The sequence below is a fragment of the Mustelus asterias genome, chromosome 4 (genome assembly GCF_964213995.1).
Source record: "Mustelus asterias chromosome 4, sMusAst1.hap1.1, whole genome shotgun sequence".
NCBI classification, from domain to species: domain Eukaryota; kingdom Metazoa; phylum Chordata; class Chondrichthyes; order Carcharhiniformes; family Triakidae; genus Mustelus; species Mustelus asterias.
In genome coordinates, this window is record NC_135804.1 from 151,143,893 (window position 1) to 151,167,124 (window position 23,232).

Here is a 23,232-nt window from a genome sequence, read left to right on the forward strand (position 1 = left end):
CTATCCTGCAGCCTTATCAATAGTTCCTTAAAAGACTCCCACATGCCAGACGCGGAATTACCCTCGAACATCCTCTCCCAATCAACATCCACCAATTCCTGCCTAATCTGGCTATAGTCAGCCTTCCCCCAATTTAGCACCCTGCCCGTAGGACAGCACTCATCCTTGTCCATTACTATCCTAAAGTTAACAGAGTTGTGGTCACTATTTGCCACATGTTCCCCTACCGAAACTTTGACGACCTGACCGGGTTCATTTCCCAGAACTAGGTCCAGTATAGCCCCCTCTCCAGTCGGGCTATCTACATACTGTTCCAAAGAACCTTCCAGTACGCATTTTACAAATTCCTCCCCATCCGGAACCCCAGCTCTAAGCACTTTCCAGTCTGTGCCAGGGAAATTAAAGTCCCCCACTACAACAACCCTATTTTTTCTGCACCTATCCAGAATCTCCTGACATATCCTTTCCTCCACTTCCCGTGGGCTGTTGGGTGGTCTGTAGTACACCCCCAGCATAGTGACTGCACCCTTCCTGTTTCTGAGTTCCACCCACAGCGACTCAGTACATGACCCCTCTAAGTTGTCTACCCTCTGCACCGCGGTAATATGCTCCTTAACTAATATCGCTACTCCCCCACCTTTTTTAGCCCCTCCTCTGTCTCGCCTAAAACACTTATACCCCGGAATATTCAGCTGCCAGTCCTGTCCTTTTAACCAAGTTTCCGTCACCGCAACCACATCCAAATTCCGCATAAGCATTAAGGCCCTAAGTTCGTCTGTTTTACCCGTTACGCTCCTCGCATTGAAGCAGATGCACTCCAGACCTCCAGGCCCACTCAGGTCATCTGAGATATTAAGGGAAGCATAGATAAGCATTTGAACCAGAGGCTGTTCAAGGCTTTGGGAAGGGAGCAGTACAGTGCAATTAATTTTGGATTGTTCTATAAATAAGTCCGCATAATCACAAAGGCTACCTTCTCTGGTATACACGTATATGGTTAATCTGCTGACATATACTCATGATGGGGAAAGCACACTGTATAAACCATTTGGTTCAGGTCTTAAGCAATCTTTGTCTAGTCAACACTATCTAATGCATTATCTGCCAGTCAAACTATAACGCTGCCAGAGGAACCAATGTATTGAATAATTGATTCAACACACAGGAGGGACAGAAAGCCCAAACCTTTAATATTTGTCTTAATCCAGATGACTTTTCTGACCCTCTAATGCTGCAAGTAAAATCTACAATACAAACATTGTCAAGGAGCTGTTAAAATTGTCAAGTGAAGTTGCTGCTGTTTAGAGGCAGTCCAATTGCAGTACAATCTTCCCATTTGCTTTTACACCCCCAGCAATAACGCTTTCATTCAGCACTAATTAATGAACGTAAATATGATAGGTTGCAGAACAGAATTTGGATCTTCTCCTTGTCATTGCCTTTACATTTCTAATTGCTCTAAATGAACAGGTGACAGGTAATCTCTTCATTGTTGATTAAATTTGTTTTTCTGATTCCAACTTACTGAGCAAAGAGGCTACTTTATTTCATTAACAAGTTTAATCAGGTTCCTCAACAGGAAAGGTTTCATGAAACACTTCTTCAAGGACCATATAAGTCTCATTATGTTTGTAAGTATCCCAGAGGAGCGCTGCAATTCTGTTATCTAAAACACATGCTACTTATTGAAATGAGTAAAGTATCTGTTAATCACAGTGTAATTGGGATGTGCGATGATTCCTTTAATGGAGGCATAGCATTGCTGATTATTTTCTTCAGCTGAATTCAGTAAGGAGATAGCTTGTAAATGAATACCAACACAGATTATTCTAAATATTCCAATTCATTATTTTCTAGACTCATGGGGGCAATTTTAATCCATCTTTCCAGGTGGCAATAAACCTGAAGAATTGTCTGCAATGTTGTCTTTACTCCCTGCCAATATTATTCTCTATTCATTCAGACTTCAGTGTGGGAGAAAACCAGGCAGGGCGGCAGAAAAGGTATTGTACTGGATCCAGTTGGTTTTCCCTGTGCATTGGAGAGATTCAAGTTACTCCCCCTTGCTGGGATTATTTCTTCATCTCCATTTATGCGTAGATGCATAGACTTCTTCATCCAGCAGCATGGAGTATTGGGGGGAGTGGGAGTGGGGGTGGGGGTGGGGGTGGGGGTGGGGGTGGGGGTGGGGGTGGGGGTGGGGGTGGGGTGGGGGTGGGGGTGGGGGTGGGGTGGGGGTGGGGGTGGGGGTGGGGTGGGGGTGGGGGTGGGGGTGGGGTGGGGGTGGGGGTGGGGGTGGGGTGGGGGTGGGGGTGGGGGTGGGGTGGGGGTGGGGGTGGGGGTGGGGTGGGGGTGGGGGTGGGGTGGGGGTGGGGTGGGGGTGGGGGTGGGGTGGGGGTGGGGGTGGGGTGGGGGTGGGGTGGGAGTGGGGGTGGGGTGGGAGTGGGGGTGGGGGTGGGGTGGGAGTGGGGGTGGGGGTGGGGTGGGAGTGGGGGTGGGGTGGGGTGAGGGGGAGTGGGGTGGGGTGAGGGGGAGTGGGGTGGGGTGAGGGGGGGTGGGGTGAGGGGGAGTGGGGTGGGGTGAGGGGGGGTGGGGTGAGGGGGGTGGGGTGGGGTGAGGGGGGGTGGGGTGGGGTGAGGGGGGGTGGGGTGGGTGGGGTGAGGGGGGGTGGGGTGGGTGGGGTGAGGGGGGGTGGGGTGGGTGGGGTGGGTGGGGTGAGGGGGATGGGGTGGGTGTGGGGTGGGTGTGGGGTGGGGTGGTGTGGGGTGGGATGGGTGTGAGGTGGGGTGGGGTGGGGTGGGTGGGGTGAGGGGGGTGGGTGGGGTGAGGGGAGGTGGGTGGGGGGGGTGGGGTGGGGGGGGTGGGGTGAGGGGGGGTGGGATGAGGGGGGGTGGGGTGAGGGGGGATGGGGTGAGGGGGGTGGGGTGAGGGGGGATGGGGTGAGGGGGGATGGGGTGAGGGGGGTGGGGTGAGGGGGGATGGGGTGAGGGGGGTGGGGTGAGGGGGGTGGGGTGAGGGGGGATGGGGTGAGGGAGGTGGGGTGAGGGGGGTGGGGTGAGGGTGGGGTGAGGGTGGGGTGAGGGGGGGTGGGGTGAGGGTGGGGTGAGGGGGGTTGGGGTGAGGGTGGGGTGAGGGGGGTTGGGGTGAGGGTGGGGTGAGGGGGGTTGGGGTGAGGGTGGGGTGAGGGGGGTTGGGGTGAGGGTGGGGTGAGAGGGGTGGGGTGGGAGGAGGTGGGCGGTGGGGTGAGGGGGGTGGGGGGGGCGGTGGGGTTGGGGGGGGCGGTGGGGGGGTGGGGTGAGGGGGGTGGGGGGGGCGGTGGGGTTGGGGGGGGCGGTGGGGGGATGGGGTGAGGGGGGTGGGGTGAGGGGGGTGGGGGGGTGGGGGGGTGGGGTGAGGGGGGTGGGGTGAGGGGGGTGGGGGGGTGGCGTGGGGGTGGGGGTGGCGTGGGGGTGGGGGTGGGGTGGGGTTGGGGTGGGGGGAGTGGGGTGGGGGTGGGGTGAGGGGAGTGGGGTGGGGGTGGGGTGGGGGTGTGTGGGGGTGGTGGGGGTGGGGGGTGGGGGGGCTTTGGGATGGGGGGTGGTGGGGCTGGGGGGTGGGGTGGTGGGGGGTCGGGGTGGTGGGGTTGGGGGGTGGGGTAGTGGGGGGGTGGGGGTGGGGGGTGGGGGGGAGTGTGGGGGGGTGGGAGTGGGTGGGTGGGTGGGGGGTGGTGGGGCGGGTTGGGAGTGTGCGGAGGTGGGGGTTGGGGTGGGGTTGGAGTGGGGGGTGGGGTGAGGTGGGGTTGGGGTGGGGGGTGGGGTAGGGTTGGGGTGGGTGGGGTGGGAAGGTTGGGAGTGAAGTAGAAGAGGGGGGGTTGGGGAACCGCATATCATTGCGTTTGTAACATTCATTTGGTGCTGAAGTTCCTGGCTCCACTCAGGAAATTGCTCATGTGACTTTGACGCTGCTTGTCATGTTTTCTTACAGGCCGGTGAGCCTTACATCAGTGGTAGGGAAATTATTGGAGAGGATTCTTTGAGTCAGGATTTATTCCCACTTAGAAATAAGTGGATGTATTAGTGAGAGGCAACATGGTTTTGTGAAGGGGAGGTCGTGTCTCATGAACTTGATCAAGTTTTTCGAGGAAGTGATGAAGATGATTGATGAGGGTAGGGCAGTGGATGTTGTCTACATGGACTTCAGAAAGGCCTTTGACAAGATCTCTCATGGCAGACTGGTGCAGAAGGTGAAGTTGCACGGGATCAGAGGTGAGCTGGCAAGGTGGACACAAAACTGGCTCGGTCAAAGAAGACAGAGGGTAGCAGTGGAAGGGTGCGTTTCTGAATGGAGGGATGTGACAAGTGACATCCCTCAGGGATCAGTGCTGGGACCTTTGCTGTTTGTAATATATATAAATGATTTGGAGGAAAATGTAACTGGATTGAATAGTAAGTTTGGAGACGACACAAAGATTGGTGGACTTGAGGATGGCGATGAGGATCATCAGAGGATACAGCAGGATATAGATCAGTTGGAGACTTGGGTGGAGAGATGGCAGATGGAGTTTAATCCGGACAAATGTGAGGTAATGCATTTTGGAAGGTCTAATACAGATAGGAAATATACAGTAAATGGCAGAACCCTTAAGAGTATTGATAGGCACAGGGATCCGGGTGTACAGGTACACAGGTCACTGGGAGTGGCTATGCAAGTGGAGAAGGTAGTCAAAAATGCATACGGCATGCTTGCCTTCATCGGCCAGGGCATTGAGTTTAAAAATTGGCAAGTCATGTTGCAGCTTTATAGAACCTTAGTGAGGCCGCACTTGGAATATCGTGTTCAATTCTGGTCGCCACACTACCAGATGGATGTGGAGGCTTTGGAGACGGTACAGAAAAGATTTACCAGGATGTGCCTGGTATGGAGGGCATTAGCTATGAGGAGAGGTTGGAGAAACTTGGTTTGTTCTCACTGGAGCGATGGAGGTTGAGGGGTGACCTGATAGAAGTCTACAAGATTATGAGAGGCATGGACAGAATGGGTAGTAAGAAGCTTTTTCCCAGGGTGGAAGAGTCAATTACTAGGGGGCACAGGTTTAAGGTGCGAGGGGCAAGGCTTAAAGGAGATGTACGAGGCAGATTTTTTACACAGAGTGCCGGGGAAGGTAGTGGAAGCGGTTACGTTAGTGACTTTTAAGGGGCATCTTGACAAATACATGAATAGGATGGGAATAGAGGGATATGGTCCCCGGAAGGGTAGGGGGTTTTAGTTAAGTCGGGCAGCATGGTCGGTGCAGGCTTGGAGGGCCGAAGGGCCTGTTCCTGTGCTGTAATTTTCTTTGTTCTTTGTTCTTTTGTTCTGTCGCTCCCTTTTCATTGGCTCCAAAGATATGGGAAGAACACACGCTTGTGTGGCACGTTTTACAATCTCAGAATTCCTCAAAATGCTTCACAGCCAAGGAGATTCATTTGAAGGGCGCTCACCAGTAGCACGAGGCAGAGCTGCTTTCTTGAAGGTCAAACCACAGAAAGCAACTGGCCCAGATGGGGTACCCGGACGTGCACTCAGATCCTGCGCGGATCAGCAGATATTCACAGACATCTTCAACCTCTCTTTACAACAATCTGAGGTCCCTATCTGCTTCAAGAAGATGACCATCATCCCGGTATCTAAGAAAAACCAAGCAGCGTGCCTTAATGACTATCAGCTGGTGGCTCTGACATCCATCATTATGAAGTGCTTCCAAAGGTTAGTCATAGCACGAATCAATTCCAGCCTCCCGGACTACCTGGATCCACTACAGTTTGCCGAATGCTGCAAAAGGTCCACAGAATATGCCATTTCCCTGGCCCTGCACTCAATCCTGGAACACCTCGATAACAAGGACACCTATGTCAAACTCCTATTTATTGATTACAGCTCAGCCTTCAACAATATTATTCCCATGAAACTCATCTCCAAACTCCATGGCCTGGGCCTCGGCACCTCCCTCTGCAACTGGATCCTGAACTTCCTAACTCACAGACCACAATCAGTAAGGACAGGCAACAACACCTCCTCCACGATAATCCTCAACACCGGTGCCCCACAAGGCTGTGTTCTCAGCCCCCTACTATACTCCTTATACACCTATGACTGTGTGGCCAAATTCCTCTCCAATTCGATTTTCAAGTTTGCTGATGACACCACCGTAGTGGGTCGGATCTCAAACAACGACGAGACAGAGTACAGGAATGAGATAGAGAATCTGGTGAACTGGTGCAGCAACAATAATCTCTCCCTTAATGTCAACAAAACAAAGGAGATTGTCATCGACTTCAGGAAGCCTAGAGGAGAACATGCCCCTGTCTACATCAATGGGGACGAAGTAGAAAGGGTCGAGAGTTTCAAGTTTTTAGGTGTCCAGATCACCAACAACCTGTCCTGGTCCCTCCATGCCGACGCAATAGTTAAGAAAGCCCACCAATGCCTCTCCTTTCTCAGAAGACTAAGGAAATTTGGCATGTCAGCTACGACTCTCACCAACTTTTACAGATGCACCATAGAAAGCATTCTTTCTGGTTGTATCACAGCTTGGTATGGGCTCCTGCTCTGCCCAAGACCGCAAGGAACTACAAAAGATCGTGAATGTAGCCCAATCCATGATGCAAACCAGCCTCCCATCCATTGACTCTGTCTACACTTCCCACTGCCTCGGCAAAGCTGCCAGCATAATTAAGGACCCCACGCACCCTGGACATTCTCTCTTCCACCTTCTTCCTTCGGAAAAAGATACAAAAGTCTGAGGTCACGTATCAACCGACTCAAGAACAGCTTCTTCCCTGCTGCTATCAGACTTTTGAATGGACTTACCTTGCATTAAGTTGATCTTTCTCTACACCCTAGCTATGACTGTAACACTACATTCTGCACTCTCTCGTTTCCTTCTCTATGAATGGTATGCTTTGTCTGAATAGCGCGCAAGAAACAACTCTTTTCACTGTATGTTAATATATGTGACAATAATAAATCAAATCAAAATCCAATTTTCCCACGCTATGATCCCACCAATGACAACGAGTTAAGTGATCAAATGATTGGTGTGAAATTTGGCATCCTGTGTGGATATAGGCAGCTGTGTCACCCTAATGCCCGCCGCACAGCAGTCTAACCAATTCCAACACAGCCCAGGGGTATCCCCTACTGGGAATGGCATGTGTGTCCGCAAGCCTCCCAGTGGTGCTTCCAGGATGTTTGACAGCTGATTTGGCATTCTATTAAACTTGGGTCACACAGATTATTCAACATGTTCACTTGTCACTTATCGAAGAGGGGCCCAGCATTAGCATTATTTGAAATACCAGGCACCCACCCAGGTTAAAGGTAACTTAATGATATACAACGAGTCTCTAAGTATTGTGGAGTGTTTCTGAAGAGGCCGCGGTAAGTTTTCAGATTTTCGGGGGAGTGTGGCTGCATCCTCCTGGGAGGACAGAGCATCAGGTGACCTGTCCACACTATCTGCAATCAGTATGAGTGCCTCTGGACCTGGCAGCACAACAGGGAGATGGAGCAGAGGCTGCGGAGAGGGAAAGCTTCAAGCAATGTTCTTTGTCAGGATGGATGCGGACTCCACCCTAGGATGGAGTCTAGCTCAGGTAAATGCATGGAGTAATGGGGGTAGGGCCTGAGTGGGATTGTGGTTGGTGCAGACTCGATAGGCCAAATGGCATCCTTCTGCACTGTAGCATTCTTTGATTCTAAAAAGCTTGAGGCAGCACGGTGGCACAGTGGTTAGCACTGCTGCCTCACAGCGCCAGGGACCAAAGTTCAACTCTGGCCTTGGGTCACTGTCTGCATATAGTCTGCGCATTCTCCCTGTGCCTGCGTGAGTTTCCTCTGGGTGCTCTGGTTTCCTCCCACAGTCCAAAGGTGCGCAGGTTAGGTGGATTGGCCATGCCAAATTGACCCTAGTGTCAGGGGATTAGCAGGGTAAGTATGTGGAGTTGCAGGAATAGGCCTTAGTGGGATTGTGGTCAGTGCAGGCTCGATGGGCCGAATGGTTTCCTTCTGCACTGTAGGGATTCTATGATTCGGTGACTCCTCCACGCTTCTTGACAGTAACAGGCTAGTCTGACAAACCAGTCAATGTAACAAATAGCTCATTGGACATGTTCATCTGCAGTCTCCTGTAGATACCCCATTGAGGTGCACATTTGAATACTCTGCCACAGAAGCTGTCTGCGATCGTGCCCTCTGGTAAGCTGGAAAAACAAACTAAACTTTCCTTCTGGTTTGGCTGTGGACTTCTCTTGTTCCATTGACTCAACATGTGCAGATCCAAACTTGATATTTTAAGGTACATGTGAAGCCGATATCTGTGCTGGTGGCTGTGAGGGTTAAATCAAGTAACAATTTCTCTTAATCACTCTCTCTTTCTCTCTCTCTTTCTCCATGGGGTTGCTGTGGCTGGCCAGGTATCTGAAAGCAGGAATACAGAAATAAGGAGGTGGTTGTGAGAGAAGTGGGTGCAGTTGGTAGCAAGGTGCCCATGGCCACACCATCATCAACTTGCTTGTCATGTCATATAGCAGGAGGAGGGTGAGCTGGGAATTGAAAAGGGGCAGGAGCACACCATCATCCTCGATGTTCTCACCAATATCGAACACTCAGCGCCTTTTTTAACCAACCTGTGTGTCCGATATTGGTGAGAACATTGAGGTTAAGTTTGTATCCACTAGAATTCAGAAGAGTAAGAGGTGATGACCAAAACTTTTAAGATCCTGAGGGGTATTGACAGGGTGGACGTGGAGAGGATGTTTCCCCTTGTGGGAGAATCTAGAACTAGGGGTCAGAGTTTAAAAATAAGGCGTCACCCATTTAAAACACTGATGAGGAGAAATGTTTTTTCTGAGGTAGTGGAAGCAGAATCTTTGAATATTTTTATGGCAGAGCTCGATAGGTATCAGAGTGGACAGGAATGTGAACTTGATCTCAGCCATGATCTTATTGAATGGTGGGGCAGACTTGAGGGGCTGAAAGGCCTACTCCAGCTCCTAATTTGCATGATTACATGTTCACATTCACTACTGAAGCCTCCAGCACCACATCTGTGAACCTGGAGGCCCTTTGCTTGATCTGATGCTCTATTTCCATTAGAACCGCAGTATCCTCCATTTGATGCAATCCAACTTTCCTTTAAGAGGGACAGATTGCCTTTAAAAAGAGCAAGCTGGCTGTATCATGTGCTCGCTGTCAATCCTGATTGGCTCCCAATGACAGCTCTGCCTGGACCAACAGTGCAAATCAGGTAAATGAGTTGGAAGGCACCAATTTTGTGTGTTGCTTCCCTCCACATTGATGGTTGCAAACAGTTCAGGAATTGTGACCCCTGCGGTCAGAAAACAATCTGGCCCAATCTTTAGCTTGAGTTGTTTTGAGTGATATTAGCTTGGACACCAAGAGAGTTCCCTTCACTTCCTCGAAAGGGATCTGTCACTGATATTATTAATGATTCTTTCACCTCAACTGTGGTCATTCTCTCTCCTTTCAAATCTGCTGTCATCATCTGTGTCCTCAAAAAAAACCCCTGACGCCACATTCCTTACAATCAACAACCCATTTCCAATTTCCCTTTCCTCTCCAAAGTCTTTAAGTTTATTTTCACTTCCTAAATCCATGCCTGTTATTCCCGGAATTCCATAGTTAAAATTCTCCAGTCAGTTTTCTGTACCTGCCACTGCACAGAAACAGCCCTTTGCAAAGTCATAAATGACATCTGTTACAGGGCAATATTAGGGATCATGGCTTTTATATTTAAATTTATGTGTTCGTTCATATTTTGTTTGATTTCAGTGTAATACATGCAGGGTTACATAGGGCAAGCCCAGAGAGTCAGGCCTCACCCAGAGGGAAGAAAAGGGTTAACATAGACAGCGAGAGGTCTGCTCTGCCCACAGATAACGATTAACGCATGCTATCAACTTCTAACAATAGTAATGTGCAGGAGAACTTTCCGAGTTTTCACAATAATGGGAGAACCAACATTGAGACAGCCAGGCTCCATACAGCCCAGGGAGGTCATAGTCTTCTGGAAAGCATGATCACCGAGCAGAGGGGGGGAATGGTTAACACCTCGTTGTAGATCGGTTGGGCAAACACAACACTTTGACATTATAATCAGGTAAACAGGTGTCTGGAGAAATGATTAACAGTGATGTAACTGAACAATGTATTTAGAACATAGAACAGTACAGCACAGCACAGGCCCTTCGGCCCTCGATGTTGTGCCGGGCTTTGTCCGAAACCAAGATCAAGCTATCCCACTCCCTATCATCCTGGTGTGCTCCATGTGCCTATCCAATAACCGCTTGAAAGTCCTTAAAGTGTCCGACTCCACTATCACTGCAGGCAGTCCATTCCACACCCCAACCACTCTCTGAGTAAAGAACCTACCTCGGACATCCTTCCTGTATCTCCCACCATGAACCTTATAGTTATGCCCCCTAGTAATAGCTACATCCACCTGAGGAAATAGTCTCTGAACGTCCACTCTATCTATCCCCCTCATCATCTTATAAACCTCTATTAAGTCACCTCTCATCCTCCTCCGCTCTAAAGAGAAAAGCCCTAGCTCCCTCAACCTTTCCTCATAAGACCTACCCTCCAAACCAGGCAGGATCCTGGTAAATCTCCTTAGCATTCTTTCCAATGCTTCCACATCCTTCTTATACTGAGGTAACCAGAACTGCACACAATATTCCAAATGTGGTCTCACCAAGGTCCTGTACAGTTGCAGCATAACCCCACGGCTCTTAAACTCCAACCCCCTGTTAATAAAAGCTAACACACTATAGGCCTTCTTCACGGCTCTATCCACTTGAGTGGCAACCTTCAGAGATCTGTGGATATGAACCCCAAGATCTCTCTGTTCCTCCACATTCCTCAGAAACTTGCCGTTGACCCTGTAATCCGCATTTAAATTTGTCCTACCAAAATGAATCACCTCACATTTATCAGGGTTAAACTCTATCTGCCATTTTACGGCCCAGCTCTGCATCCTATCAATGTCTCTTTGCAGCCTACAACAGCCCTCCACCTCATCCACTACTCCACCAATCTTGGTGTCATCAGCAAATTTACTGATCCACCCTTCAGCCCCGTCCTCCAAGTCATTGATAAAAATCACAAATAGCAGAGGACCCAGCACTGATCCCTGTGGCACACCACTGGTAACTGGTCTCCAGTCTGAAAATTTTCCATCCAGCACCACCACCCTCTGTCTTCTATGAGATAGCCAATTACTTATCCAATCAGCCAAATCTCCCTCTATCCCACACCTCCTTACTTTCTTCATGAGCCGACCATGGGGAACATTATCAATGCCTTACTAAAATCCATGTATACGACATCAACTGCTCTACCTTCATTTACACACTTAGTTACCTCCTCAAAGAATTCAATCAAATTTGTGAGGCAAGACTTACCCTTCATGAATCCGTGTTCACTATCCCGGATTAAGCTGCTTCTTTCCAAATGGTCATAAATCCTATCCTTCAGGGCCTTTTCCATTAACTTACTGACCACCGAAGTAAGACTAACCGGCCTATAATTACTAGGGTCATTCCTATTTCCTTTCTTGAACAGAGGAACAACATTTGCCACTCTCCAGTCCTCTGGCACTATCCCCGTGGACAGTGAGGACCCAAAGATCAAAGCCAAAGGCTCTGCAATCTCATCCATTGCCTCCCAAAGAATCCTCGGATATATCCCATCTGGCCCAGGGGACTTATCGACCCTCAGATTTTTCAAAATTGCTAATACATCTTCCCTCAGAACATCTACCTCCTCCAGCCTATCAGCCTGTATCATACTCTTATCCTCAAAAACATGGCCCCTCTTCTTGGTGAACACTGAAGAAAAGTATTCATTCATCACCTCGCCTATCTCTTCTGACTCCATACACAAGTTCCCACTACTGTCCTTGACCAGCCCTAACCTCACCCTGGTCATTCTTTTACTTCTCACAGAAGAGTAAAAGGCCTTGGGGTTTTCCTTGATCCGACCCGCCAAGGACTTCTCATGCCCCCTCCTAGCTCTCCTAAGCCCTTTTTTTAGCTCATTCCTTGCTACCTTGTAACCCTCAAGCGACCCAATTGAACCTTGTTTTCTCATCCTTACATACGCTTCCCTTTTCTACTTGACAAGACATTCAACCTCTGTGGTGAACCATGGTTCCCTCACTCGTCCATACCCTCCCTGCCTGACAGGGGCATACCTATCAAGGACACGCAGTATTTGTTCCTTGAACAAGCTCCACTTTTCATTAGTGCCTTTCCCTGACAGCTTCTGTTCCCATTTTATACTCCTTAATTCACACCTAATCGCATCATAATTACCCCTCCCCCAATTATAAACCTTGCCCTGCCGTGAGGCCCTAACCCTCTCCATTGCAATTGTGGATCCAGAACTGGCTTGCATGCAGAAGGCAGAGAGTGGCTGTGGAGGGGTCTTTCTCTGCATGGAGGTCAGTGACCAGTGGAGTGCCCCAGGGATCTGTTCTGGGACCCTTGCTGTTTGTCATTTTCATAAATGACCTGGATGAGGAAGTGGAGGGATGGGTTGGTAAGTTTGCTGACGACACCAAGGTAGGTGGTGTTGTGGATAGTTTGGAGGGATGTCAGAAGTTGCAGCGAGACATAGATAGAATGCAAGACTGGGCGGAGAAGTGGCAGATGGACTTCAACCCGGATAAGTGTGTGGTGATCCATTTTGGCAGATCCAATGGGATGAAGCAGCAGTATAATATGAAGGGTACCATTCTTAGCAGTGTAGAGGATCAGAAGGACCTTGGGGTCCGGGTCCATAGGACTCTTAAATCGGCCTCGCAGGTGGAGGATGCGGTCAAGAAGGCGTACGGCGTACTGGCCTTCATTAATCGAGGGATTGAGTTTAGGAGTCGGGAGATAATGCTGCAGCTTTATAGGACCCTGGTTAGACCCCACTTGGAGTACTGCGCGCAGTTCTGGTCACCTCATTACAGGAAAGATGTTGAAGCCATTGAAAGGGTGCAGAGGAGATTTACAAGGATGTTGCCTGGATTGGGGGGCATGCCTTATGAGGATAGGTTGAGGGAGCTTGGTCTCTTCTCCCTGGAGAGACGAAGGATGAGAGGTGACCTGATAGAGGTTTACAAGATGTTGAGAGGTCTGGATAGGGTAGACTCTCAGAGGCTATTTCCAAGGGCTGAAATGGTTGCTACGAGAGGACACAGGTTTAAGGTGCTGGGGGGTAGGTACAGAGGAGATGTCAGGGGTAAGTTTTTCACTCAGAGGGTGGTGGGTGAGTGGAATCGGCTGACGTCGGTGGTGGTGGAGGCAAACTCGTTGGGGTCTTTTAAGAGACTTCTGGATGAGTACATGGGATTTAATGGGATTGAGGGCTATAGATAGGCCTAGAGGTGGGGATGTGATCGGCGCAACTTGTGGGCCGAAGGGCCTGTTTGTGCTGTAGCTTTCTATGTTCTATGTTTTATGAAAGACACCGAATTGTGGTCACTATCTCCAAAGTGCTCTCCCACAACCAAATCTAACACTTGGCCCGGTTCATTACCCAGTACCAAATCCAAAGTAGCCCCACCACTTGTCAGCCTGTCCACATATTGTGTCAGGAAACCCTCCTGCTCACACTGCACAAAAACTGCCCCATCCGAACTTTTTGACCTATAAATCAATATTTGGAAAGTTAAAGTCACCCATGACAACTACCCTGTGACCTCCACACCTATCCATAATCTGCTTAGCAATTTCTTCCTCCACATCTCTATTACTATTTGCATGATTATTTGCATGATGAGATTAAAAGAACCATCTTATATCCAACTCGAGGAATTAATATGATAATGTAAAACTTCGCAACTCAGAAAAATTTGTGTTGAAGGAGATGGAAACTCCAGATGTACGCATTGATATTCGTTTGAACAAGGCTGTTTGGACAAAAGGTGTAAGGAATGTTCCATATCACATTTGTGTGCGTTTACCGAGAAAGCGTAATGAGGATGAGACTCTCCAAACAAACACTACACATTGGTAACTTATAATAAATAGCCTGTACGAATCTATGATGGACAGAGAGAACTCGCAGGCAGCCTGGGATTTCAGGCCCGAGTTGACCTCCTCCTCCTGCATGTGGAATAAAAACTTTTCTTGCAGTTCGACACAGTCCCCAAGGCTCGCCTCATTTTATTTCCCTCCTACAATATTCTATGTGACTGTGACAAAGGTAAACGTGCTGACAGGATGGATGTTATAGTGACCACAAAGGATTTGGGGCATGATGAACGGATCTTGCTGTGGGCTTCACGCAATATGAGTTTTCCTGTTGAGCAAGCGGGAGCTGACCCAATGAGAGACGAGTGGCGGGTGTTTAAAACCCACGTTCACAGCCTGGACTGGGGTATGGTATGTCCGGAGCACAGGCTTGAGTTATTGTAAGCTGTGAATGTGGCCCGTTTCTTTATTTCAGTGGGGCACCAGGGTACCGCAGGAATGGCCTTGGCGAGGTTAACACAACGGTGTTTCTCCATTCTACTCTGTGAGCAGAATTCTGCCACCCTGTTACGACAGGGCCAGGCTGGAAAGTTCAGCGAATCATTCAAAAGTCCATGCGGAATCGGTAAGTGGGCCATAAAATTCCACCCTATGATCAAGCAAATGCAATTGTGGATAAATTGAAAAAAAATGAATATCTATCACATCCAGTTTGTGTACAATGATCATTGTCATTTCTGTGTGTTGATTCAATTGCTTGATGCATTGGTTTCTCTGCCTGCGTTTAATTCTGGCTCAAAGCAGACCAGCTGCTGATAGCCATGTAAAGACTGGAACAAAAAATATTTCCACGGTGCAGTCTTTCAACAGGGCTTCTTCATCGGAATTGGCATGTATAAACTATCATCTGGATTCAGAACATGTGCCTAAAGTCATGTTACTCTTTAATGAGTTTTGACAGTTTTGATGTCCAGTACCAGTTTCCAGGAAGGGTAATTCCCTAGGGGTGGCTCATTTGGTTAGATGGCTAGTGTCTGGATCAGACTAATGGCAAGAGCACGGGATCCGATTCTGGGCCTGCCACCTTGCCCTACTGGTAAGAGGTCCCGGCACATTTCTGTGGATTCGATGAATAATCGTCAAGGCTTTGCCTTTTGGCAGAGAGCTCAAGGAGAAGAATTCCATAAGGCAGCAGAGAAAGTATTTTTAGTGAGAGGCCAGAACATGAACTAGGCAAGCAACCTCAGCCACCAAACATAAGCGTGAAGGGTTCAGTGGTCTAGTGGACATGGAGCTGGACTCATAACTCAGTGATTGCAAATTCAAACCACCATGAGGGTTCCTCCATTGTTGTGCAGCAACTCAATCCTTCCGGCAAAGAAATCTTCCTTTCCCCTACTGGGTCAGGACGATATGTGACTCTTAATGCCTTCCAGCAAAGTAGAAATGTATAATAAATACTGCCTTGTCATTCACATCTCAAAATCAAATCTTAAATTAAAGGAGATAATGGACTCTGAGGGAAAAATGCATCCACTTTAAGACCAGCTGATCTTTACCAGTTTGTCTGAACTGTAAGTAAATAACTGAGTTGGTGCCAATCGTCTCTGTGATAATGATTCAATTGCCATCTATAATGCATGATCTATCACACAGCTCAGCACTCTTTAAATCCCATTACCAGCACAGTAATCATTGGAAGGTTTTCCTTATTTCAGCTAGGTTTACAGGTGGAGCTTTCGCCTCACATAATGTTTGGTCAATTTGGAGGCAAAACAAGTGGATGCTCATCTCTTTCTTACTCCCAGCCTGATATTTGAACGGATTAACCACTGCAGACCAAAATATTACATCTCAGTGCCTTTGGCATCTTCTTCAAAGTGGATTTTCATGTCAGAACAAATGACTAACACGTCTTGGTACCAGAGAAATTTTAATCCAGTAGCAACATCTCCCAACATGCTTCTCTTTTATTTATATCCCCTCTGATTCCCCCTAAACCGTCAGGTCTTTTCTTTGGATGGGACTGGACGTGCCTTTACATTGGAAAACGCTGTGAAGGATTTTACCATCAGTAATGAACATACAGTCCCCGCTATTCATTACACTTTAACTGGCCCATTGTACGCTTCGAGATGGAATTTACTGTGATCAGAAATTCATTGTGCTGTGAAATAATTAACAGGGGATCTGAGACCTGTGTAAACAGAGAAGGCACCTGCATATCGACCTAACCATTAAAATTGAAGAATCCTTCCTGAGGCAGGAAGGGATTGATTTGGATATGATCTGAAAACGAGAGCAGGGATCACAGCTCATGATATAGCTCTTGCAACTCAGACAGTGACATCTCTGCCTCTGATCCAGCAGTTCCAGGTTGAAGTCCAATTCCAGGACTTGCTGGTCACAGAGGAAGTGTTCCTGATATGATTAATAGCAGCCTGCTAATCTCCACCATTTCCCAAGGGGGAAAAATGCATGTGAAGATCCATAGAAACATAGAAAAACTACAGCACAAACAGGCCCTTCGGCCCACAAGTTGTGCCGAACACATCCCTACCTTCTAGACCTACCTATAACCCTCCATCCTATTAAGCTCCATGTACTCATCCAGGAGTCTCTTAAAAGACCCTATTGAGTTCGCCTCCACCACCCCTGACGGCAGCCAATTCCACTCGCCCACCATCCTCTGCGTGAAAAACTTACCCCTAACATCTCCCCTGTACCTACCCCCAGCACCTTAAACCTGTGTCCTCTCGTAGCAGACATTTCCACCCTGGGAAAAAGCCTCTGAGAGTCCCCCGATCTATGCCTCTCAACATCTTATACACCTCGATTAGGTCTCCTTTCATCCTTCGTCTCTCCAAGGAGAAAAGACCGAGCTCCCTCAGCCTATCCTCATAAGGCATGCCACTCAATCCAGGCAACATCCTTGTAAATCTCCTCTGCACCCTTTCAATCTTTTCCACATCCTTCCTGTAATGAGGCGACCAGAACTGAGCACAGTACTCCAAGTGGGGTCTGACGAGGGTCTTATATAGCTGCATCATTATCCCCGGACTCCTAAACTCAATCCCTTGATTGATAAAGGCCAGCACACCATACGCCTTCTTAACCACCTCCTCCACCTGCGGGGCCAATTTCAGAGTCCTATGGACCCGGACCCCAAGGTCCTTCTGATCCTCTACAGTACTAAGAGGCTTTCCCTTTATATTGTACTCCTTCATCCCATTTGACCTGCCAAAATGGACCACTTGCATTTATCTGGGTTGAAGTCCATCTGCCACTTCTCCACCCAGTCTTGCATCCTATCTATGTCCCTCTGTAACTTCTGACATCCCTCCAGACTATCCACAACCTCACCAACCTTCGTGTCGTCGGCAAACTTACCAACCCATCCCTCCACTTCCTCATCCAGGTCATTTATGAAAATGACAAGCAGCAAGGGTCCCAGAACAGATCCCTGGGGCACACCACACCATAACATACAAATGTCTGTGATTTAACTCTTGTCTGTTCATTGTATGCAGGGAGTGTGATAAATTGGTGCTGCCTTCTACTTTGAATGATGGCAACTCACATTGCTGAGAGGCTGCACTCACCAGTGTGGAATGAAGAGCTTGTCGTATGAGGAACAGTTGAGGACTCTGGGTCTGTACTCATTGGAGTTTAGAAAGATGAGGGGGGAATCTTATTGCAACTTGCAGGATACTGCGAGGGTTGGATAGAGTGGGCATGAGAGGATGTTTCCACGAGTAGGAAAAACTAGAACCAGAGGGCACAACCTCAGACTAAAGGGACAATCCTTTAAAATAGAGATGAGGGGGAATTTCTTCAGCCAGAGAGTGGTGAATCTATGGAACTCTTTGCCGCAGAAGGCTAGGTCATTGAGTGTCTTTAAGACAGAGATAGATAGGTTCTTGATTAATAAGGAGATCAGGGGTTATGGGAAAAAGGCAGGAGAATGGGGATGAGAAAAATATCAGCCATGATTGAATGGCGGAGCAGACTCAATGGACTTTCCAGGATCTGTTTCCCTATCTGCTCCTCCACCTCCCTGTTACTATTGTGCGGCCTGTACAAAACTCCCAGCAAAGTGATTGACCCCTTCCCACTCCGAACTTCCACCCACAGAGACTCTGTAGACAATCCCTCCACAGCATACACCTTCTCTACAGCTGTGACACTATCCCTGATCAGCAGTGTCCCCCTCTCTTGCCTCCCTCCCTGTCCTTCCTGAAACATCTGAATCCCGGCACCTGGAGTATCCAGTCCTGTCCCTGAGACATCCAAGTCTCTGTAATGGCCACCACATCACACTTCCAGGCATCAATCCACGCTCTGAGCTCATCCCCTTTATTCACTCCTGGCATTAAAGTAAACACATCTCAATCCTTTGGTCTGAGCTCTCCCCTTCTCTATCCCCCGTCCATCCTCCCTCATGCACCGTCTATACCCCTTCTCTGTTTGCGAGCTACCTTCCTCGTTCCCAGTCACCTCATCTCGATCCCCTCCCCCCAACCTATCTAGTTTAAACTCTCCCCAGTAGCCTTAGCCAACCTTCCCGCCAGGATATTGGTCCCCCTGGGATTCAAGTGCCACCCGTTTTTTGTGTACAGGTCACACCTGCCCCTGAAGAGGTCCCAATGGTCCAGGAACCTGAATCCCTGCCCCCTGCACCAGTCCCTCAGCCACACATTCATCCTCCACCTCACTCCATTCCTGTCCTCACCTTCCCATGGCACAGGCAGCAATCCTGAGATTACTACCTTTGCTTTCCTCCTTCTCAGCTGTCTCCCTAATTCCCTATACTCTTTTTTCATGTTCCCTTCCCCCTTCCTTCCCACATCAGCGGTACCAATATGTACCGCTACCTCTGGCTCCTCTCCCTCCACCCTCAGGATTTCTGGGACTCGCCCAGCGACATCCTGGATCCCAGCCCCAGGGAGGCAGACCACCATGCGAGACTCCCGCCTGCCTCCGCAAAATCACCTGTCCAACCCCCTTACTGTCGAGTCCCCAATTAATACTGCCTTCCTCCTCCTTTCCTTAGCCCTCTGAGTTACAGGGCCGGACTCCACTCCGGAGACACGGCCACTGCTGCTTCCCCCAGATGGGCTTTCCCTCCCCAGCAGTACTCAGGCAGGAGTACTTGTTGTGTAGGGGCACACCCACCGGGGTGCTCTCAATCACCCGAGCTTTACCCTTCCTGGCCATCACCCACTTGGCCTCCACCCGTGGCCCTGGTGTGACCACCTGATGATAGCTCTTGTCTATCACCTCCTCATTCTCCCTTAACAGCCTAAGATCCTCGAGCTGCAGTTCCAGCTCCTTAACACAGTCCCTCAGGAACTGCAGCTCGACACACCCCTCACAGATGTGGATGTCCGGGAGGCCAGGTGCCTCCAGGACCTCCCACATCCTACACTGGGAACAACACACTGGCTTCACACTCATATTTGACCCTTTATACCAAGGTGCACAGAGAAAAGTAAATAAGAATTAAAACTCACGCCTGCTCGCCCTGTCTCCGAAGCCCTGTGAGCCATAGCCCTTATAGCTCATACTCTGCTTCCCACACACTCCGCTGCCCGCTCCCGACACTGCCCGCTGTATACTGCAGCCTACCTTTTATACTTCACGTGCTTAAAAAACCCTTCCCAGACTCCTTAGCGGCCCACCTACAGTTTTCAGTTTAAAATTAAGAAAAGAAAAATACTACTCGAAAAATAAAGGCAAAAAACACACACTAAATAAATAAATCTCTCACCAGCACTCCTGCCACAAATCACTCCCTCTCTGCTTGCTCCAGTGGAACAATGTTATGAAACATTTGCCACTGAAAGCCATAGAGGGATATTAGAGCCAATGAAGAGATGTTTGGTTAAAGAGGTAGATTGTAAGGAGTGTCTTGCAGTGGGAGGGAGATGTCGAACAAGAGAGGGACAGGGAAGGAATTCCAGATTAAGCACCTCAATAACTGAGCCACCAGTGAAAAAGTGATTAAAATTGAGGACATTTTCTCCTTCAGTGAGTTTATTCCATCATTCTCTGGACTTCCTCCTCAAGTGGATGAGGTTTATCGATTTCCACTTTTAATGAAGGATCTGACCATTTGATGATAGTCAAGCGGTCGTACAATCCAAACAAACGCATACATGTGCTTGTGCACGAAATAACCAAACAAGTAGACAAAGAATGATTGCTCCCAGTAGACATGTCATTGCTCCATTTCTATTTGTTATAAATCTCACACCGTAGCTCGATGTCAGTGTCAGGTACATTTAAAGATACATTGTGTGAACATGAGACAGCCATGACCTTAACCGCTGGAATTAGCCTGATAAACCTGTCCGCATCCCTATTGCACTCTCCTCCTTAAAGGCAATCCTTAAAACTTACCTTGTTGACAAATCTTTTGGTCATTTGTCTTAAAATACATGACGAGGCTCAGCATCACATTTTGTTTTTTACTGCTCATGTGAAGTGCCTTCTGATTAAAGCTGCTACCGAGATACAAATTGTTGTTGGTGTTGTATCAGGTACCGGGACTGCAGCAGTTCAAGAAGACAGCTCACCACTAACATCTCCAGGGCAATTACAAATGGGTTACAAATGCTGGCCTTGCCAGTGATAGGCCACAGCAGATGCCATTTCCCTGGCTCTGCACTCAACCCTGGAACACCTAGATAACAAGGACACCTGTCAGACTCCTATTTATTGCCTACAGCTCAGCATTCAACACTATTATTCCCACGAAACTCATCTCCAAACTCCATGGCCTGGGCCTCGGCTCCTTCCTATGCGATTGGATCCTGAACTTCCTAACTCTCAGACCACAATCAGTAAGGATAGGCAACAACACCTCCTCCATGATCATCCTCAACACCGGTGCCCCACAAGGCTGTGCTCTCAGCCCCCGACTATACTCCTTATACACCTGTGACCATGTGGCAAAATTCCCCTCCAACTCGATTTTCAAGTTTGCTGACGACACCATCGTAGTGGGTCGGATCTCAAACAATGATGAGACAGAGTACAGGAATGAGAGAGAGAATCTGGTGAACTGGTGTGGCAACAAAAGGAGATTGTCATCGACTTCAGGAAGCGTAAAGGAGAACATGCCCCTGTCTACATCAATGGGGACAAAGTAGAAAGTGTCGAGAGCTTCAAGTTTTTAGGTGTCCAGATCACCAACAACTTGCCCTGGTCCCCCCATGCCAACACTATAGTTAAGAAAGCCCACCAACGCCTCTACTTCCTCAAAAAACTAAGGAAATTTGGCATGTCAGCTACAACTCTCACCGACTTTTACAGATGCACCATAGAAAGCATTCTTTCTGGTTGTATCACAGCTTGGTATGGCTCCTGCTCTTCCCAAGACCGCAAGGAACTACAAAAGGTCATGAATGTAGCCCAATCCATCACGCAAACCAGCCTCCTATCCACTGACTCTGTCTACACTTCCTGCTGCCTCAGAAAAGCAGCCAGCATAATTAAGGACCCCACGCACCCCGGACATTCTCTCTTCCAACTTCTTCCTTCGGGAAAAAGATACAAAAGTCTGAGGTCACGTACCAACCGACTCAAGAACAGCTTCTTCCCTGCTGCTGTCAGACTTTTGAATGGACTTACCTTGCATTAAGTTGATCTTTCTCTACACCCTAGCTATGACTGTAACACTACATTCTGCACTCTCTCGTTTCCTTCTCTATGAACAGTATGTTTTGTCTGCATGGCGCGCAAGAAACAATACTTTTCATTGTATGTTAATACATGTGACAATGATAAATCAAATCAAATCAAAAAGAATCAGTTTAAAAAAGCCTTCAATACATTCTGAATTCCCAGGAACATCCTAGAAGCAATCCTGACACACCAACATTGTCTGACATTATATGTAATCTCCCAGCATTCATTCAAATGACGGTGTCTGTCACATAATAAATAAAAGGGATTTTCCTTCAAGTGGTCCATGAGTTAAGAATACGTTGGATGTATGTCGCCTCCTTTTAATTTATAAATTAAATTCAATTTTAAAATAGCTCGCCAAAAAAACATTCATCTTGAACAAGATAGGTTAGTTTGTGGGCGGCACAGTGGCACAGTGTTAGCACTGCTGCCTCACAACGCCAGGAACCTGGGTTCAATTCCTAGCTTGGGTCACTGTCTGTGTGGATTTGCACGTTCTCCCCGTGTCTGCGTGGGTTTCCTCCGGGTGCTCCGGTTTCCTCCCACAGTCTAAAAGACCGTGCTGGTTAGGTGCATTGACCCAAACAGGCGCTGGAATGTGGCAACTCGGGGAATTTCACAGTAACTCCATCGCAGTGTTAATGTAAGCCTTACTTGTGACTAATAAATAAAACTAATTTAATACAAGGCTACTGTTTAAAGCTATTTAAGTAAAAAATTAGAAGATTATTAAGTAGAATACAGATGCAAATATTAAAATAGACTGAAAGATGAGGGGGGGCGATTCTGGAGCTGGAGCAGTGTAGTGGGCTGGGAGACGTAACCGGAGGCCGTGTAGTGAACTTCCAGCCGGGCACCACGACCTCCATGTGTCTCCGGCTGCCGGATTTCCAGCGTCGTCAACTCCAAGCCAGAAACCAGCGCAGAGCTGAATGAAGTACTCAAATGGGGATTTGCCTCCTATTGGCAGGCCCAGGACTGAAGGCTCCGGGCCCGCGAGTGCCTCCCCCCTGCCAGGAGTGTTTCACTCCAGCAGGGTTTACAACAGCTCCCCACTCGCAGGGAGCTAGCATCTTGACCTGGCTGGAATGAAAGGGGGGCACTCAGGCCCCCCAGGAGGTCAGGAGTAAGTGGGGTGTGCCTACCAGGCATTGGGCAATGCCAAAGGGGTGGGGCCAGTGGGGGCGGGGCCTCTGGGAGGGAGATCGGTGGTGGTGGGGAGGGTCCTGCTGCCACCCTGCATTAGGGATCAGTGGCAGAGCGAAGGAGGCCAGTAACTGGGGCCGGTCATTGGGGAGGGACTCGGCCTGCCGTGGAGTTCGGGGCTGTGGGGGGGGGGGGGGGGGGGGGACTCGGCCTGCCGTGGAGTTCGGGGCTGGGGGGGGGGGGGGGGGGGGGGACTCGGCCTGCCGTGGAGTTCGGGGCTGGGTGGGGGGGGGAGGGGGGACTCGGCCTGCCGTGGAGTTCGGGGCTGTGGGGGGGGGGGGGGGGACTCGGCCTGCCGTGGAGTTCGGGGCTGGGGGGGGGGGGAGGGGGG